We start from the raw sequence: 2,500 nt of genomic DNA on the forward strand, positions 1-2,500 counted from the left end.
CCAGCCAATCCATGGAGACTGTTTGTTTTTGGTTTAGAGAAAAGCTCTGTATCATGTGACTATTCTATGTAGACAGAAAGTATTCCATATACTCATGAATATGACAGGATATGACACATGAAAGCGAAAGAGGACCTGCCAATGAGTAATTGCACCACAATGACATAGTCTGCAGGAATGCTGGGAGAAGAAAACACAGACTAAACTACATGGACATACTGTATACTGTATGCTAACCTGCTGGGCAGGAAGTGTTCACTTCCTGACCTCACAGCTGTTAGTGGACCCATGAGTCAGTCCTTCAGTATAGCTGACCCCCTCCCAAATACAATACACTGCTCAATATGTGTGGAACATTTTTCCAGGTCGATTGCAGCACCACAGCCTTGTTTCAATCGTGCCCCTGTGTGAGTGAGTAAAGCGTTTTCAAACGACCTTTGCTGAGATCAGGATTTTAAAAAAGGCTCATCAACAGGGTACTGAAACAAAAGGAATTAGCGGAGTCAGCGTGAACACTCTCCCCTGCGCGGGTGCCGAGCGACGGTCGAGCGCGGCGCAGAGATGCTCATTCCATTAGCGCCACTGTTGCCCTCGGTGACAGATGGTGAAGGGATGTTGGCCAGGCAAGCAGTGCCGTTAGTAACGGAAATAAAGACATTAGCACAGTGACGCGGTGGAGATAAAAGCGCATTTAAACGTGCGTTTGGAGGACGGCCGCTCCTTGGGCACTCAACTAAGCTGCAACAGAGGCACTGGAGGTGGGGACTCGGAGAGTAAATAACCCCGTCCCTGCGGCCGCGAGAGAGGACACATCACATTAGCTGAATGGTGGCAACTTAATGCCCTTTTGCATACTGCAGCTTGTGTCTGTTAACGCAACCAAAAGCTACCATCATTCACAGTCTTTCCGTTGACCTATAACCTTGAAAGTATTTTTTCCTCCTCTGGCTAACTGGGAAAGGGAGTACATTCTCGTCTTCGACAGACTTCCTCTAGAGGGGAAGAGCCTTCATATTTGCGGCAGTGACTTCACTGATATTGGTCTCGTGTGGCGACGGAGGCAGTGACCACAGCAGGCCAATTCCACTTCTGTTTACGTCTACGGCACTCCGTGCCATTAACCAGAGCTCTGCCCTCAGCACAGGGAGAGAGAGAGGGAGAAAGAGATGAAGGGAGGGAGGGATGGAGGGAGAAGAAGCTCTATTGGAGATGACAGAGAGATGAAGCCAGAGGCCACTGGTGTACTGACACACAAAGAGAGAGAGAGAGCCTTCCCTCCCGCCATGCTTCACAGAGGAGCCAAGCTTTCATTTTGTCTGGTGGGATTGCCCTCTCGGGTTAATTTTGGCTGCTTTGTACACACACACACACACACACACACCTGCCTTACCACCTAAAACACACACACACACACACAGACACAGTGCACACCTGCACGTGCACAAAGGCTCCCTGGAAGACAGCCTTGTTCATTGGCAGCAACTTTGTTAAAAGGATTTTTCCTCAGTTCAGGTCAGATACTGCAAACCACAACAGGAGGGGAGAGAGAAGAAAGGGAGAAGGAGAGAGAGGAAGAGAGGAGAATGGAGAGGGGAGAAGGGATCAGGAGGAGGAGGGAGGGAGGAGGAGGGGAGGGAGAAGGGAGAGGGAGGAGAGAAGGAGAGGGAAGAAGCCAGGAGGAGAGAGAGGGAGAAAGAGATGAAGGGAGGGAGGGATGGAGGGAGAAGAAGCTCTATTGGAGATGACAGAGAGATGAAGCCAGAGGCCACTGGTGTACTGACACACAAAGAGAGAGAGAGAGAGAGCCTTCCTCCCGCCATGCTTCACAGAGGAGCCAGCGCTTTCATTTGTCTGGTAAAAGTTGCCTCTCAGGGTTAATTTTGACTGCTTTGTATACACACACACACACACACACACACACACACACACACACACACACACACACAAAAACACGCACACACACACACACACACAGAGATACACATTAACACACACGTGCACACAAAGGCAAACACAGACACAGCTGTTGTTCATTAGGCAATAACTTTGTTAAAGGGTATTATTTTTCCTCAATTCAGATGCCAAACGCCCCTCCTTACACAAACACACAGCAGGGAGAGGAGAGGCAAAGGGAGAGAGAGAGAAGAAGAGAGGGAGAATAGAGGAGAAGAGAGGGAGAGAGAGAAGGTGAATCAGGAGAGGAGAGGGAGAGGAGAGGAGAGGAGGGAGCGAGTCAGGAGAGGAGAGGGAGAAGAGCGAGAGGGAGAGAGAGAAGGAGAGGAGAGGGCGAGTCAGGAGAGGAGAGGAGAGGGCGAGTCAGAAGAGGAGAGGAGAGGGCGAGTCAGAAGAGGAGAGGAGAGGGCGAGTCAGGAGAGGAGAGGAGAGGGCGAGTCAGGAGAGGAGAGGGAGAAGGAAAGGTGAAGAGAGTGGCTAGGAGAGGAGATTAACTGCGAGGAGAGGAGGGGGAAAGGGAGAGGAGAGGAGGGGAGGGGAGAAGGCA

The sequence above is a fragment of the Alosa alosa genome, chromosome 14 (assembly GCF_017589495.1).
Source record: "Alosa alosa isolate M-15738 ecotype Scorff River chromosome 14, AALO_Geno_1.1, whole genome shotgun sequence".
NCBI classification, from domain to species: Eukaryota; Metazoa; Chordata; class Actinopteri; order Clupeiformes; family Clupeidae; genus Alosa; species Alosa alosa.